Genomic DNA, 18,367 nt, shown 5'->3' on the forward strand with positions numbered 1-18,367 from the left:
TTGGGCTCTGATACCAATGTTGGAATTCGAGTCGGCGGAAGACGACTTACCTGATTCCAATGCGCAAACAACAAATAGCCCCGGAATGAACGTTGAATTGCCAATGAAACACGAACAACACTACCTCACGTTAGTCTGGATGCAATCACAAGGAAAACACCCGATTTCCACGGCGTAAATGCCGATTGTTCTTGAAAAGATGAAGTGGAATGCCTTGATGGAAATGGAGAGGAAATTTGGTGCGAATGATCTGTCAACAAACCCAACGGTTGTGTTCGGGAGGCTTTTATACGTCTCCCTTCGTACCCCTCCATTAGTGACTTTCCATCGTAACGTATCAAGACGATACGGTGCGTTCTGTTTGCACCCCATCATGGACGTACCAGCTAAAGCTAAAGTACTACAATCTCTGAATAGAAAATCCACCAAATTGATATTGAGAATTAACAAGTCTTTCCACAATCCATGGTCTTACGGTTTACGGTGGACTACGGGGATAAGGGTTGACACGAGTCCTAGAATTCTTCGCAGGAAGGTAGCGTGTAGCGTTTGCCTGGCGCGGGACGACCACAGTCGGGCAAGATAATTCGCAAATGGTACGTCATTGATTTGAAAAAAGAATTAAAACTTATATGCTTTAAAATGCTTAATAGTTAAGTTGAAAATTAAAAAATAATTATAATAATTCCGCATTGGATTTAGCAAGAAACAAAGAAAAGAGGGCAAAAAGGGGAAAAAAAACTAAGCGGTAATCTCATGTTTGTTTGTGCACGAAGGAAAGAGAAAATTTTTTCCTTGAAAATGACAACAGAAAATTAGTGAGCCTAGAAGTTCACACAACAATTATCGAACTACTAATGACTCACACCCTATCGCCAGCCGACAATATAGACGCCCGACTCGTTTCTGCGCAGGCATGCCCCTCTCCCTCCCCTCGCCCCTCTCGGTTCCACCGTCTCTTACTCTCCCGTCCACTACCCTTCGCTCTACCATGACTAATGTTGAGCTCGAGCCCAATATAATTGGGGCTCATTTCTCATAACGAGACATCTGCATCTCCAATCTAACTCATCATTGCTAATCCACACAAAGCATCTCATCCATGTACACCAGCTCCACTTGACGACAACCCAGAGCTCTAAAATCACTCCGAGTCAATGCGATTTGGAGCACGATAAATGATCTACGATGGTCAAATCAAAGCATTGTTTTAGCCTGTGAAGCACAGACACGTTGCAAGAGCTTCCGCATCATGTTTGACACATGTCGATGTGTCCGACATGCTCGGACACACAACTAACACGTGTCGGATTTTTGGACACGTGGTCAACTTCCAACATGGGTGTCCGAGGCATGGTGAATTTCTAGGGCGATTCTACAAATGTGAAGGCAGAGAGAATCATTGAAGAAGAAAATGGAGCGTGTAGCAACGACAAGGCCACGACTGCAAAGGAAGGCCAGAGGAAGAGTAAAGACCGAGGCGACCTAGAAGGCCACGATTGGGATCTAGTAATGGAGGGCTGGAGGCAAGGTTACAGTTGCAAAGGAGGAAGGGCCGGAGACGAGGCGGCAAGTGATTGCGAGGCGGCCGAGAGAGAGCATAGATCAAGAAGAAGAGGATCGTGCGACAATTGGAGAGGAGCTTGACAAGGGTTGGGGAAAATAAGGCCCAGTTTGGTACGGCTTTGGGAATGGGCTTTGAGACTCTAAAGTCCCTTGGCCAAATGCAAATGCGTTTGATTCGATTTTTTTGGCGACTTTGGTAAGATGCAATTGCATCTCCAAATGGCTCTAAGGGCCCTTAACTCAAAGCAGGTTTGTAGGTACTTTGGGAAGTTACATCTTCGGAATGCAAGTCTCCGATAGTGTTCATCTTCTCCAAAACCATCGCACGGAAGTCGATCGGAGGCCGACAATTGCCGGCCAAAGGGTCGCCCACGCCGGCGACCACCGCCTGAGGGTCGCCCGACCTCGGCGACCGTCGCTGAACCTCCGCATGTAAAGACTTGGAATCTTTCCCCACACAAGTAATGTCTCCAAATTTTCAAAGTGAAGATAATCGTTGCGAGTTCTAAGTCATGTGTCGGGTAATTCAACTCATAAGGTCTCAACTGACGAGACACATATGCAACAACTCTACCATGCTGCATTAACACACAACACAATTCTCTAAACAACATATCACTATAGATCTCGTATCCTCCAGGACCAGATGAAATTGTTAGCACAGGTGCGATAGTTAGATTCTGCTTAAACTCTTGAAAACTACGCTTGCACTTATTCATCCACATAAACTTCTCTTCCTTCTTCGGCAGTCGAGTTAGCGACATAGCTTTTGCTGAGAATCCTTCCACAAACTATCTTTAGTAACTAGCCAATCCCAAAAAGCTTCTGATCTCTATCACTATCATTAGTCTTGAACAGTTGATAACTACTTCAATTGGTTAGGTCCACGGAGATTCCTTCACCTGAAATCACGTGATCTAGGAAAGCTACATGAGTTAACCAAAACTCGCACTTACTGAACTTGACGTACAGTCCATGATCTCGCATAGTTTGAAGCACTGTCCTCAACTGTCTTTCGTGCTCTTCAGGACTTCTTGAGTACACCAGGATATCGTCAATGAAAACGATCACAAACTGATCCAGATACTCCTTAAAGACTCGGTTCAACAGATCCATGAAAGCAGCAGGGACGTTCATCAAACCAAACAGCATTACGGTAAACTCATAGTGACCGTAACGCGTACGAAACACCGTCTTCAGTATATCTTCCATTCTGATCCTTAGTTGATGATACCCTATCCTCATGTCGATTTTGGAAAATATCGACACTCCCTACAACTGGTCAAACAAGTCATCTATCCTCGGCAACGAATACTTGTTCTTGATCGTCACTTAATTGAGTTACCGATAGTCGATGCAAAGACACAACGAATCATCTTTCTTTTTCACGAACAGAACTGGTGCTCCCCAAGGTGATGCACTGGGACGTATGAATCCATTATCCAACAACTCCTGCATCTGTACCTTAAGTTCTTTCAACTCTAACAACACCATATGGTAAGGAGCCTTAGAGATTGGCTCCATCCTGGGGGACAACTTAATCATGAACTCTATCTCCCTTTTTGGGGGCAAACCAGGTAATTCCTTTGGAAACACATATGGAAACTCCTGTACCATTGCAATGTCCTCAATCCTTGGCTCCTTAACTGTCCTATCTACAACAGTCACCAAATAACCTTGGCAACCCCCATCAACAAACGGGTTGTCTCAAGTGACGAGATTAAGGTAATCGAGTGTCCTTCTCGACTCCCAATAAACTCAAAAATTTCACCCGCTAACGGGTTAAACTGAATCCCTTTGCGATACCAGTCCATCTTAGCTCTTTGCTTGGTGAGCCAGTCCATGCCAATTATCACATCAAAATCATACATGGCTAGGACTATCAAATTTATCATTTCCTCTTACTCACCAATGACTAACTTGCAACTAGGACAGCCTACTGTAGACAACACATTATCCTTTAATGGCGTAGAAATACTAATGACTGACCCCAACAATTCAGGACTCAACCCTACCAACTTAACAAACTGTTTAGCTATAACTGAATGAATAGTGCCATAGTCAAATAAAGCATAAGCAGCATGGTTGTTCAGTGAAACTGTACTTGTGACCACATTAAGTGAGTCCTCTGCCTGTCGTTGGGTGACGGCATACACCCTCCCCTGAGCTGGAGGCTAGTTCATTCCACCCTGCGGTGCGTTCTGTGGCGCATAACCTCTGTTCTGACTCATCGGTGGCGGCGGCGGCAACTGAGATTCCATCGGCCTTCATGGACAATTTTTAGCTTGGTGACCCCGCTGGCCACACTCAAAGCAAGCACCTAGCCTAGAATGGCACGAGGTTAATCCATGTTGTCTCCCATAGAAACAACATACTCCATTAAAGCTCGGTGATGACTTTCTGCGGCATCCCAAAATTCAAGGCAACCTCTAGATGTATTAAAGACTATGATTAGGTAATGAAATTGCCTTTGGTTTATGCTTTAGCTATTGATTTTCTTTTAAAACCAAGTATTATGTGGATGGAAATGTATCTTGTGTTCATGGGTTATTAAAATTAGTATTGTAGGATAATTTGATAAGAAGAATTTTGTTCTTGGCTATGCACCTCATAGATTTGATTCCTATAGTTTAATGTTACAAGTTTTATGGCCATATGAAATTGTAAATTTAGAAATTGTAAAAGAGGGAATTAACTTGAATTATTAAAAGTAAATATGGGCTACTTAAGTTTGGGGTCTTAGGCCCAAGGGGGATAGGCCTAAGATGGGCCAATTGGTTGGCCCATTAGAGCCATAAAAGGCTGCCGTCGACCACAAGGAGAGAGGGGAGGGGCCGGCCCATCTTCAATTTTGGACATTTTGGGCAGCTCCTAATGATTGCAAAAGATGGAATAAAAGGAAATAGAGAGAGAGGGAGTGACTGGTTTTGAGAGAGGGAGAGAGAGAAGGCTGTCGAGAGAGTGAGGGAACCGAGAGAGAGGAGGAGAAGGCTGTGTGAGGAAGAAGCCCGCCCGCTCGTCCGTCGCTCGTAGCCATCCGTGCGTCGGTCGTTCGTCGTGTGCTCGTGCTTGCTCGGTTTGGAGGCAAGTTGGGATCCTTATTCTGCTCTTGCATGTTGTATCTAGCATATGTGTTTGAATGATGATGAATTTTGGACGTCTAGGGTGTGAAAAACCGAAGTCTTGAGTGTGTTGTTTTGAAGTTGAAATCTGTTCTCGAGTAAACAGCCTAACCCAGAATGTTGTGATGGCTTGCATGTGATGTTTGAGTCGGATGTTGGCTTCGGCTTCTTCATACAAGTTGTATACAACATCTTAAAGTATAACATACTAAAATTTGAGGCAAAATAGATGAGTTTTGAGGGGTGAAACCCTCCCTCTACGAAAATGTTAGATCTGAAGCTGTTTTGTTGACCTCTTGGTGATTTTGTGTGTTGCATGTAACTTTTACTGAAAATTTCACTTCGACTTCTTCACAAAAATTGTATAGAACATCTTGAAGGCTAACATACTCAAATTTTAGGTAAAACAAACAAGTACAGCCTAGTGAAACGATTTTTCTTTTGAAGACGTTAGATCTGGAAATGTTGTACTGATCTCCAGTGACTTCGTGGACTATAAAGTGACTTTTCGTTGAAAATATCACCTTGATCCCTTAAGGAAAGTTGTAGTAGACCTCTTGAGGCAAAACATATCAAAAATTCAGAGGAAAAGATGGAAGATAAGTAGGTGAAATGTGATTTTTGGAGACGGATAAACCTGGAATGTTCGGTACTAGGAACAGGAGCTTCGACCATTCATAACTAATTTTCTAGGAAAAATATGACTTTGGTGTCTTCATGAAAAATATGCTTTAGGGTCTTTACTACCACAAATTTAAATTTCATAATTTTTGAAGGTTGTTAGAGTGTTTAATCGGAAATATTTCAAAAACCGTGCAAGCTGACGCGTTCGGATTTAGTCAGCTTCAAAGCATGGGTCATATCTTTTTGTATGAAGCTCTTTCGGTAAAGTATTCTTCACGAAGTATCTTTCTGTATGTCTTCTCTACAACATATTCAAATTTCATAATTTTTGAAGTTCAATTGCCTATTTAACCAAAAAATGTTTCAAAAACTGTGCAAGCTGTATTGATGGAATAGAAATGCTGTGATGCGTGACCTATATCAAATTGTATGAGGATCTTTTGGTGCAGTGTCTTTCATGAAATATCTACCATTATGTCTTGACTATCACATGTTCGAATTTCATAATTTTTAAAGACCATGTGGGTATTTAATGGAAATATTTTCTAAAACTGTGCAAGCTGGATTATGCAAAGTTCAAATGCTGAAATTTATGATTATTCTGTTTTGGATGAGCCCTATTAATTATATTGGTTGAGGTGATTGAATCTTCGTGAGCATGTGATGATATTTGGCATTGCATATAGAATCAAATGCTGAATTTGACTTTGTTGTCATTACACCATGTGCCATGTTGATTGTGAGACATAAATTGATGAATATGAATTATAATGAATGAGGAAACTGTTGGAGGTGGTTGATAATGCCCTGGGAGTGTGAGGATGCCCGTGATGGGGGGTGCCGGATGCCCGGTTGTATTGTGATACATGCCCAGATGTCTTCGAGAGTTTCGAGATGCCCGGAATGGTTGGATGCCGGAAGCCTCGGAGGTTTGTGCCCGGGGAATGCCTCATGATGCCAGTTGGGATGCGAGATGCCCATAATGTGGGGGTGTCGGATGCCCGGTTGTGTGTGACAGAGGTTTCTCACGATGCCAGATTGGGGTGCGAGTGATAAAGTGTGGGATGCAATTATTGGTCCCGGGAAAGAAAGATGTGGTAATCAAATTGAAAGATAAAAGTAGAAATTGAATCATGCACATATGATGTGGTGACATATGCATGGCTATATGATATGATGATGATGAGTGCATGGATGTGCGTGCACCTATGGCATGATAGTACATGTATGATATGATGATGATGAGTGCATGGTTGTGTGTGCACCTATGGCATGATGGTACATGTATGATATGATGATGATGAGTGCATGGTTGTGTGAGCACCTATGGCATTGATAGTACATGTATGATATGATGATGATGAGTGTATGGTTGTGTGTGCACCTATGGCATGGCATATGTATAACATGATGGTGATGAGTACATGAGGATGTATGTACATATGGTATGATGACATATGCATGGCCGCAAGGTAAGTTATGATTGGATGCATGAATGACATGTACTATGCTATGAATATTATGATTGTATTGTGTGATGCATTGAGTAGTTTATTGGATCTTTTACCTGCTGAGTGGCTGTACTCACCCCTTCGGGGACCAATATTTCATATTAGAAAGATGTCGCTACCTACTGTCACGCGGGGCACCTTCTATGGCCTCCCATCTAATGTGGAGGTAGAGTGTACGGAGATCGACTGCGTTACCATCTCTGATCTGACATTTGTGTGAGTGCGAGTGCTGGTCATGTACGATGTGGGCCTGGCTGAGGGCCCAGTCATTCAGGAGTTTCTGTCGGTTCATGTCCGCCGAGATGGAGTGTTTAGGGGGATGTTGCCACCACCACCACCCGACACGCCAGGATGGGTGTGATGGCCGCGTGAGGGGTAGAGAGTTGATGTTTCTTTTTGGGAGTAGCCGACACTGATAGATGGAGGATGACACGTGATCGAATATAGGGGTCGAGATGTCTTTTGGGTTGTAGCTAAGTGGTAGTTAAAAATCTTGGCTTTTCTTTTTGGTTGTACCGACCCAAAAATTCATCATTAAAATATGTAAATAAAAGTGGCTCGGCTCTATCTTTTCATATAGTGCTTAGTGGTGTGCATTGTATCATGATTGTTGGAGGGAGAGATGGTGATATTCAATTATGCTTCCGCTAATAAGTTGCGCTGGGACCGTTTAAAAAAAAAATGCCTATGAACTGCGATGCTTCTACTAAGAGATGTAACTAGTGTGCATTAGGTGGAGAGATAAGTATCTGTGGCGACCTTAGGTGGTTCGGGGTGCCACACTTTCCTACTCCACCCTTTCTGTTAGGCGGAATAGGGTACATTCCTCCAATCATAGGTTTCTTCCCAAACCTATTATTATCCCTATTCGACCCGAACCGTGACCCAGATGTGGTTGGTTCATTCAGGTTCCTTTCTATTAACTAGGGCTGCTCATGCAGGTCATTGTAATCTTTCAGATTAAACGACACCAATGGATCCTTTAGCTCCGATCTGAGGCCATTCATGAACCTCCTAGCTCTGTCCGCCGGATCTTCTATCAATCTAAGGGCGTACTAAGACAACTCTGCAAACTTGGCCTTGTACTGGTCCATAGACATTGGACCCTAACGAAGGCGCTGGAATTCCTCCATCTTCTATTCCCTTGCACTATCAGAGAAGTACTTGCCTTTAAACACTTCAACGAAGGTGTTCCACTCCAGAACCACACCTTCAGGAAATACTCTGCCTCTGGTGGCCCTCCATTAGGTACTTGTGTTTCCCTACAGCCGGTAGACTGCAAGGACAACCTTCTCTTCCTCGGTGCACCTCAACAGTGCAAACATCTTCTCCAACTCTTGGATGCATAAGGTTACAGCCTCGGGATCTCCTGCACCAATGAACCTCGGTGAGTTCAACTTTAGGAACTGCTCAACGAGCTTGTGCATCGGTCTCTATCCGACCACAACTCTAGGTTGGACTTCAGCAGGTACAGCTGCGGCAAAAACAGCAGCATTAGTGGCAACAATAGTGGCGGCTGTAGCGGCGATGGTAGTGGCAACAGCTTGATTCTAGATCTACTGCCGTCTTAAGCGCTTGAACGATCTCATCGATTCTAGGATCGCTAGGGGCTGCTACACTAGCACCAACCTGCGACGGCGCTATCTTACTTGCGCTGGCCTGAGCCCGCGCTCTTCCTTAGCCACCGATCCTCGTCGGTGTCCTACCCCAAGTAAGAGGGGCTACTACCCTCTTCCTAAGAGTTCTCTGCTCCTAGTCACTCATCATGCAAACTCTCTACAGAACCTGTGTGACAGCCTGAATTTTCAGATTTTGTTTTCGATTAAATAAATCGAGCCTTTCACCGACGCGCCAATAGTGTTATTCTCTGAACTGATCACTCATGAGATAACTAGACTATCTGAGAAAGCAATTAAGGAATCTAAATGCAATGGACTTGAGAATTCGACCGAGAATTGATTTTTCGACCATATTGATATGCAAGTGTCATTACGGCACTTTCAAAATCGATCAGAGATTAGAGATGGGTCAATTCGACTGAGATATGTGATCAGAGTATGGGTGATTCCACATAATTGCAAAATACTCGTCGATTGGCACTAAACCGATATTTCTATCGTTTCGGTACCCAGTGAACATAATTAAAGCCTCAAGATTTTCACAACAATCGAGCGTCGCCAATATGTCGAAGATGTACATTGTGACTGGAGATAAATCGATCATGAGTCAATTGCACCAAAAATTCTTAAAAGTTACCTAGTAGATTAGGTCACGCCAAAAGCATACCGGATTAAAATTAACCGCAAATTTGAACCCGATTTCATAAATTGACAGTTTTGTTGTGTCACGATCTATTTTAGGAATGTCGACTCATCCTCCGAAGATTTTTCAGAGATTTCGGGATTTTTACGGAAAATCGATTCGGACGTTGCGGAAAAATAGCAAAAATTCGGACAAGCCAAATTAAAGGAAATTTGGACTTCCAAGCCGAACCTTTGAGTGTTGGGGACTTACAGAAAATTGTTCGAGATTTTTCTTCATCGAAATTGGACCTCAATTTGGGAAATTGAGCGAGGAATTTAAACCTAAAGTGGTGAAATTTTGTTTAGGACAAGGGGCAGAAAAAATTGGCATTTAATTCAATAATGTATGGATTAATCTTGTTGCAAAGAAATAGGAGGGGGATGAAGCCTTTAATGGAAAGGATAATGGTGTTGACTTTAAACCCTTTCTTTTGCCCAACCTTCTCTTGCACGCCAACGCCAGCTGCCCACCATCTTCTTCGTGCGGCTCCTGCTTCAGCAAAAGACCGGCTGCTTCTTCTCTTCATTGCACGTCCGCGCGTTTCGAGCCTCCCTCAATTTCCTCGCATCTCTCTCTGTCGAATTTGCTGCTCCACGTTCCTCCATCAAAGACAGTCCACAAAGCATCGCCTGCAAGCCCACGGCCTCCATCAGTCCATGCTTCCTCCAGCACATTGAAGACCGAAGCAAATTTCCCCACCGAAGCCACGAAATCCAGCTGCCCCTGCACGCGTCCAAGTCCACCAGCAGGGTTCTCTTTTGTTGACCCCGCATCCATGAATTTTCCCCACGCCTCCACCGAACCTCAGCTCTTGCTTTCATTTCCCTCGCCCATTTGCTTTCTTCCTCCGCTCACGAAGACTACCATCGTCCGTGATCTCTCCCTTGCTGTCGCGCGTCTTCAACGGATCCCTGCTCCCCATTGATTTGAAGCCAGCTTCTTCGGTCAGCTCCAACAAGTTCGTTGACCACGATCTCCACTTGTCCAGCAACCAAAGTTCTCTGCCCCCTCTGCCGTTGCTAGCTCGCCACTGCTCCTCCCACTGAAGCAAATCACCACCAGCCCACTTCCGTAGCAGCCACCTCTCATCCGTCTGCTTCGAAGACTGCCAGCACACCTACCCCTTTCGATGCCCCATCGAAGATCAACGAAGTCCTCAAGTTGACTTCATCTCACCGAACCGAAGCGGCCACGTCCCCAGCGAAACCATCTCCACGGCCGAAGCTGCTTCCTCTTCGTGCAGCTCCATCCAGCAAATTTCGTGAGCCCATCTCCATCAAGCTCAGCTTAACTTCCATTCCAGCAAGCCCATTCGAAGCCAGCCCGTGAATTCATCCCAAGCCCAATCCAGCAATCTTCAGCCCACACGAGCAGCAGCAGCCCACGCAAATTCTCATGGCCCAACAGCAGCCTTTGCTACTTCTTCGATCGGCCCAAGTCTTCAGCATCAGCCCACGTTTTTCTTGAGCAGCCCAATTCGGTCCTTTCTTCAGCCCGTCGAGTTCAGCGAAAACCAGCCCAAGAATTCAGCAGCCCATTTGAAGCCCAGCCCAAATCAAAAACAAATCTCAAATTGAGCTGAGATTTGTTGGGGCAGTTTTAGGCCCGGTCCAAGCCCGTTGGTGTTGTCGCGAGCACGAGTTTGGCCGCCGTCGCGCCGTCGTCACGGTGAATCAATTTCCACAATAAACCGATGAGTTTATGCACTAAACTCTTCTTAGTAGGCTAATTATGTTTAATGGGTGTTTAGTTAATTTAATTAGGAATTAGGTGATTAGTTAGATTAAATTAGTGATTTAATTATGCAATTATGCATGTTAGGTGGTTAAATTAGATTAAGTGAAGCCTAGATAAATTGTATTATTTACCTAGAAGGGTTCAAGAATTTTCCGAGCCCGTATCGTTATTTAATTTAGCAATTTTGTCCTAGGTTGGTATTTTTAGTATATAAACTGATTTATTTAATTAATTTTGGTAATTATTTAATTAATTAATATTTTCCGAAAATTATACCGGGAGAACCGTTTGTTAGAATTTCGCACCGATTGCAGTAGTGTGGTTAGTTTGTTCAATTAATTGTTATGTTTGTGAAATTGAGTGATGGTTGTAAAATATTGGCATTTTAATTGGAAAATACCGGGTGTCGAGTGTTGACACCGAAAGTGGTCCTTAAGTACCAAATCAGCTTATGTGAGCAATATAGATCTATAACAGTTTTGGGGAGCATTAATGCCAATATAAGTTTATAGTAACTTCGGTGAGCAATAATAACTTTAGTAGTTTTGGTGAGCACTATAGATATCAGCTTCGGCGAGCATTATAGTGATTTAGCAGCTTCGGTGAGCAAAATTTAGACATCAGCTTTGGGGAGCAATGATATATGAATATATCTATTTCAGCTTAGGTGAGCAATGTTTGAATCGATAGAATTTATAGATGGCATTGATGACATGGAGTCGCTGAGAATTTATAGATGGCAGTGATTAGGACACTTCTAGGCGTATTTCCCTCCTAATCGGGGTTTAGAGCGTGAACTCGCTGAGATTTATATCTCACCCTGTCATGGACTTAAATTTTCAAGGTCGTTAAGTAGAGGACGTGGAGCTGAAAAGAGGTGATTTGAAGTATAAGTCAATTAGGACCGCTTCTTTTTGGAAAGTCAGTCTTTGTAGTCTTTTGGTCATAGACATTGTACATGACTCAGTGTGTATATAAAAGTGTGTTTTGTTTGTAAATTTGTTTCCTACTTTTCTATCCCAAACTGTTGATGTCAAGGGATTTATTATTCGCTTCCGCATGTGCAATAAAAAGGTCGGCGACTCATCCTGGAAAGTCGCAAAATATTATCGACCAGAGAGAGATGGGCACACGCTTGAGATTTGGGATGTGACAATCTACTTTCCAATTCCATACAGAATTAGAAATTGAGCGACCCACACAAAACAAGCTACCAACCAACTATCAATCACATGCATCAGCATAAGAAAAAAAGCATTTCCTACTAACTTTCCCATAACTCATTACACATTATCACTCCAAACACTAACTAGCTCGATACAATTTCGGACGAGGATGTCATGCCCCGAACCTCGAGAGCATGCACATCCCTCGGTGGTTGATAAAATTGCGACATTCCCAAGACGCGTCGCCGACCCAATCGATTATGCACATGCAGAAGCGAATTAAATAATCCCCTAACAATAACAAACATGAGATAGAAAAACATGACAACCAAATCAAACCAAACATATCTTATAAACCAACTAGGTCAGCCTACAAAGTTATACACAAAAGTCAAGGTCTCAAAAAAGGACTACCTAGCTAATCCTACCCCATACCCTATCTACTTGGGATCTGAGTCTATCACGACACCGTCAAGGATGTTAATGTTAAGCGAATCAGCTACCTCCTCAACTGCAGGCTCCTCCACCTCGGGCCACCGGTTCGCCGCATTATCAGCTATAATGTCGGCATGCATGACAGGGTCGAGTACCACCTCACCCTCACCCTCAACGGTGGGTTCGTCAAAACCATCCATAGGATCTTCCCATTCTCTATTAGGTCTGTGACGAAACCACAACTTGAATCGATGATGTACCAACTGCGGTAGGCCCTTATCGACCAAGATCGTGGTCATGACGAACTCACAGGTCCAGGAATTCCTGGGGACAGGAAACGGTACTCGCTCACTATACTCTCGCAGCCTAGGTAGCACGGACACGTTGTCCGTGCTACCGTGTCGTGTCCGACACGTGTCGGAGCGTGTCGGATACGGCGACACACTCGGACACGTGATCAACGCGTGTCGAAAATCCGACACGCGGTCAACGCGTGCCCAACACGTTTCGACACGCGTGTCCGGAAGATGATGGAGGGTGGAAGTGACGGCGAGGGAGTAGAGACGAGGCCACGACAGCGAGAGACGGCCGCCATTGTGACGTTGCGACGGATCCGACGAGGTTGCAGCTGCGAGGGAGAAAGGGCCAAAGGCGAGAGGAAGAGGTGAGGAAGGCAGTCGTGCGACGAGCGGCAAGAGGCGACGAGCGGCGAGAGGCGGCGAGCGACGAGCGGCGAGCGGCGAGGAAGGGGGTCGTGTGGCGAGCGGCGAGCAGCGAGGAAAGGGGTTTGTGCGGCGAGCAGCGAGGAACGAGAAGAGGAAGGGTCGTGAAGAGCTAGGGTTTTTTTATGGGCCATCGTGTATTGGGGGAGGGGCAGAGACGAATGGGTTTTTGATGGCCATCGCGTATTGGGGGAGGGGAAGAGACAGGGACAGCCTGTCTGTCGTGAACGGGAGGGAAAAAATTAAATTTGGGAGTTGAGGGAGGGAGGGAAACGAACTATGGTGGGGAGGGGAAGAAAAATAAATTTTGGGGGAGGGGGAAATAGACAAGGGAAAGAACTAGAAGAGGGTGGGGTTGGAACCTTAGTGAATATTTTTTTAAATGGAAAAATAAATAAATGAGATTAAAATATAATTTCGAAAAATAAAAATATTGAATTTGAATTAAATTAATTAAAAATAAAAATACTGAATTTGAATTAAATTAATTAAAAATAAAAATATTTATTTAATATATAACGTGTCGGAACGTGTCGGAATTCTCTATTTTTTGAAATGTAACATGTCACGTGTCGTGTCGTGTCGTGTCGCGTGTCCGTGTCCCCGTGTCCGTGCTACCTAGCTCGCGGCTGCCCAAAACGAACTGGACGAACGTCCATCTAGGGACCTGTAAAAATTGTAAACTATGACAGGATAAGATAATGTATCAGCGAGTTCACCCCTTAAACCCCGATTAGGAAGGAAATACACCTAGAGACAGCCTAATCACATATCACAAAAGACTTATCTCGCCTCAATACCTCATTGCACGTCAGTACGACTCATATAACATTTATAAATGCAGTAGATGCAATCAATAATTGGAACGCCTGACTTTCAAATCAATCAATCACAAGGGTCCAATTCCATGCCACACAATTTTTCTCCCATAATCAGACGCAGTTATATCTCACTCAGACAAGCGTTCCAATTAATTATGGCCTACTCTACATTCGGCGATCTTTCGATGTAACCAGGCATCGTCTCGTGTGACACCCCAAGCCACCTAGGGTCGCCACAGGCACCTGACGTTACACCTAATGGAACACTAGCTACATCTCTTAGAAGAAGCGTCGTAAATCATAGACACATTTGTTTGTTTTTTTTTTTTTTTTGAAAACGGTCCCAACGCGACTCGCTAGCGGAAGCAAAATATAATATCGTCATCTCTCCCTCCAACAACCATGATACAATTGCACACCACTAAGTACCATAGGAAAAAATAGAGCCATGCCACTTTTATTTACATATTTTCGTGATGGATTTTTCGCGGGTCGATACAACAAAAGAAAGCCAAGATTTTCAGCTACACTTGGCCACATTCCAAAAAGATACTACGACCCCTAAAGTAATCACATGACGTCCTCCATCTAACAGTGGTGGCTACTCCCAAAAAGAAACACCAGCTCTCTACCCCTCACGCAACCATCACACCCATCCTGGCGCGTTGGGTGGTGGTGGCGGCAACATCCCCCTAAACACTCCGTCTCGACGAACATGAATTGACAAAAACTCCTGGATGATTGGGCCCCCAACCAGGCCCACATCGTACATAACCAACACTCGCACTCGCACAAAAGTCAATCCAGGGATGGTGACGCAATCGATCTCCGTACATTCTACTTCTACATCCGAGGGGAGGCCATAGAAGGTGCCTCACGTGACGGTAGGAAGCGGCATCTTTCTAATCTGAAATGTTGGTCCCCGAAGGGGTAAGTACAACCACTCAGTAGGTAAATGATCCAATAACCACTCAATGCATCATACAATACAATCGCAACATAATACATGTCATTCATACATCCAAGTCTACTTACCTTGAAGCCATGCATATACCATCATACATCCTCATCACAATCATATCACATACATGTCATCATGCCACAGGTGATCATCATCACATCATATATGCATGTCATCATGCCATAGGTGATCATCATCATAACATATATGCATGCCATCATGCCATAGGTGATCATCATCATATCATACATCCAAGTCAGCATGCCATAGGTGATCATCATCATATCATACATCCAAGTCATCATGCCATAGGTGATCATCATCATATCATACATCCAAGTCATCATGCCATAGGTGATCATCATCATATCATACATCCAAGTCATCATGCCATAGGTGATCATCATCATATCATATATGCAAATCATCATGCCATAGGTGATCATCATCATATTATACCATATATGCATGATTCAATTTCCACTTTTAACTTTCAATTCGATCACCACATCACTCTTTCTCGGGATCATCAATTTCATCCCATACTTTACACTCGCACCCCATCCTGGCATCGCGAGAAAAACCTCTGGCATTCAGCCATTTAAGGCCACCGGGTATCCGGCACCCCCACATTCCGGGCATCCCACATCCCAACTGGCATCACGAGGCATCCCCTCGAGCAAAGACCTCCGAGGCTTCCGACACCCAACCATTCCGGGCATCTCGAAACTCCCGAGGCCATCCGGCCATGTATCTCTATACATTCCGAGCATCCGGCACCCCCCCCCCCCATCCCGGACATCCTGATACTCCCAAGGCATTATCAACCGCCTCAAACAGTTTCCTCATTTATCATTGTTCATGTTCACCAATTTAGATTTCAACTCAGCATGGCACATGATGTAATGGCAAACAAAATCACTTCCATCCTTTGATTCATACATGCATCTCCAGTCATCATTATACATGCAGCAAGACACAATCATTCATAACAATAAAATTCATGGAATTCGTACAATTTAGAATAGTCCATTTATCATGCCTTTTTTGAAGTTTATTAAATTCCAGCTTGTACCATTTTAGAAAATATTTAACTTAAATATCCATATGATTCTCAAAAATTATGAAATCAAGGCACGTGATAGACAAGACAATAAGATAATGATTTCATGAAAAAAACATGGCCAATAGAGTTCCACACAAAAGATATAATTCACACAAATACAGCATGCAATTTCGGATAGAAACAGAATGTGCAGTTTTTGAAATAATTCGATTAAAATACCCGAACAACCTCTGAAAATTATGAAATTTTACCAGGTTATATTTAAGAAACTAAAGTATATTTTTCATGAATACTTCTAGGCCAGATTCGTTTTATATAATTTCCTATAGTCGTCCGAAGCTTCTGGTTCTCACACCGAAACGTCCAGTGTAGTCATCTCCGATATACCGAGTTTTTACCCACTTATTCTTATTCGTTTCCTCTGAAATTTGAATAAATTTTACTTCAAGAGGTCCCCTACAACTTTCATTAAGGGATCTAAGTCAAATTTCCAAAGAACAGTCACCATATGGGTCCATGAAGTCTCGGGTGTCCAGTACCGCGTCTCCAGATTTACCGTCTTCAAGAGTAAGTCGATTCACTAGGCTAAACTTGTTCATTTTACTTCAAATTTGAGTATGTTAGTCTTTAAGATGTTCTCTACAAGTTTCATGAAGAATTCGAAGAGAGATTCTTGATAAAAATCGACATGCAACCACAGATCTACCAAAAGGTCAGCAAAATCGTTCCAGATCTAGTGTCTTCGTAGGATGAGGGTTTGACCCCTTAAATATCCACCATTTTGTCCCAAATGTTAGTATGTTGTAGTTTAAGATGTTTGCTACAACTTTCATGAAGGAATAAAAGTCAAAATCCAACTCGAAACATGCATGCAAGCTCTCACAAGATTCTGGTTCAGGCGGTTCATACGAAAACAGCAAACATAGTCAAGAACAAGTCACATTCTAGCTTCGGTTTTGTCCACCCTAGCATCCGAAACCTACCACCAACAAATCACACATGCAAGGCACACATGCAAGAGTGGAAATCAGTCCCAACTTGCCTCTAAGACCGAACGAATGACAGCAAAAGGGACGGCACACCGGCGACGGACGGACGGCGTGCGGGCGGCGACGGGCGACTCCTCCTCCTCCTCGGTTCCTCTTCTCTCTTGCCACTCCCTCTCTCTCGCGATTCTCTCTCTCTCTCTTTGGCTTGGATGGAAACCAACCGGCCACTCTCTCTCTCCTTCCCTTTTATTCCCCCAAATCTTCATCATTTGCCATCATCATTTGCCACCCTTGATAGCCAATGCATGAAGACCTCTCCTTGCCACTTGGCAAAGCCCATGCAATGGGCCGGCCACTCCTCTTGGGCCTCACTTGGGCCGGCCTCCTTTGTGGCCGACGACAGCCCCTTCGTGGGCTTCAATGGGCCGGCCATCTTGGCCCATCAAAATCCACCCTTGGGCCTAAGGCCCAAACCTAAATAAAAAAAAATCAAATTTCACCTTTTATTCTTTCTTTTATAGATTTTAAGTTTTAAATTCCACATGGCCAAAATCTTGTAACATTTTATTTATAGGAATTTAATCTATGAGGTGCATAGCCAAGAATAGATTATTCTCATTAATTTACCCTATAGTTCAAATTTCAAAAATTCATGAACACAAGCATATATCACTTAGCCTTAAGAGAAAACTAATGACTAAAATATAAACCATAGGTAATTTCATTACCTAATTACGGGATTTAATACACCTTAGAGCTTGTCTTGAATTTTTGGGATGCCACATCTCGCCCCATCGAGCATGGCAATGTCTACCTCTAGACGGCATTCCCAAATGAGCATCGGTCTAACCTCTACTGTGACCGACATCCGTTGACAAGGGCATTCCATATAGGAGCATTGCCTGGCGTAAACGCTTGCGATGGGTTCTCATAACGTTCACTCGCACATCTAATCCCGGCCAAGGACATTGTGCTTTGCACTCAAATGCCTCAATTAAAATAATAAACTTAGCATATTTTTCATATTAAAAACACTGGGTAAAATAGATGTGCGTGGATACACGATAATATCGAACCATAAAATGCAATACCCTTTCTTTTAAAACCCTACACCCAGTATTTTTCTAATTAAATACCAAATTTTCATATTTTTTAAATAATAAATCAAAATTCATCAATCGGCATTCAATTGTACAATTTAACACTCAGTTGCACAAACCAACCACACCACAATGATCAGCACGAAATTCGATGATCGACTATCTGGTATAATTTTTGGAAAATATTAAATAATTAAATAAATCACAAAATAATGTAAATAAATAAATAAAATGATTAAATAA

Source organism: Eucalyptus grandis, chromosome 9 (genome assembly GCF_016545825.1).
Source record: "Eucalyptus grandis isolate ANBG69807.140 chromosome 9, ASM1654582v1, whole genome shotgun sequence".
Lineage (NCBI taxonomy): Eukaryota > Viridiplantae > Streptophyta > Magnoliopsida > Myrtales > Myrtaceae > Eucalyptus > Eucalyptus grandis.